This window comes from Octodon degus, unplaced genomic scaffold, assembly GCF_000260255.1.
Source record: "Octodon degus isolate 3935 unplaced genomic scaffold, OctDeg1.0 scaffold00008, whole genome shotgun sequence".
NCBI classification, from domain to species: Eukaryota; Metazoa; Chordata; class Mammalia; order Rodentia; family Octodontidae; genus Octodon; species Octodon degus.
In genome coordinates this window covers 15057734-15058448 of record NW_004524584.1, presented here as the reverse complement: position 1 = coordinate 15058448, position 715 = coordinate 15057734, and the positions used below count along the sequence as shown (strand labels likewise).

General features: G+C 39.4%; 1 protein-coding gene across 4 annotated transcripts in view; it reads left to right on the top strand.

The window, feature by feature from the left end:
* Nucleotides 1-715, top strand: part of Ip6k1 (inositol hexakisphosphate kinase 1) — a 69344-nt gene that overhangs the window by 56881 nt on the left and 11748 nt on the right. The gene's annotated exons all lie outside the window — the stretch shown is intronic.

Sequence of the window (715 nt, the reverse complement as noted above, 5' to 3'; positions counted from 1 at the left end):
CACCTACTTAGAACAAGCTTAGCAAAGCACAGGGACCACGGTTCAATCCCCAGCACCACATGCCAGCCAGCCCCACCCCCTGGTGGGCTGAGCTGACCACACACACACACACAAATAAATAAATAAATAAATAAATAAATAAATAAATAAATAAATAGTGAGCTCATCAGGGAAATGTCCACCTAGAGAAAATAATGGGCCAAAAAGAATAGGGGCCAGGGAGATAGTTCAGTAGAATAAGTGCTTGCCTGGCAATTGCAAGGTCCTGAGTTCAATCCCCGGTTCCGAAAAAAAGAAAAAGAATATTTTTGGTCTAGCATAGTGACATTCATAAATGACATCTCTTTGGCTTGAGATATAGTTTGTTGGACCAGTGACCTGGCAAGTACAAGGTTCTAAATTCAATTCCTGGGGGGCAGGAGGGCGGGAGATTTCGTTTTTAAATAAATGCATCTCTTTCTCTTTTTTTTTCTCTGTCTTCTGAAAATCAAACTCAGGACCTTACATTTGCCAGGCAGGCACTGTGCCACTGAGCTAAATCTCCAGCCCCATAAATGAATCTCAGTAATACTTTTTCAGATTATACAGCCAGTTATATACACCAAGCAGGTAAAAGAAAGGAAGCACAGATACATAAGGTATTTTCTTAACTCCCTTGATAATAATGCGGAAGAAACTATACCCACCCTTTTTTTTTTTTAAATTTTATTTATTT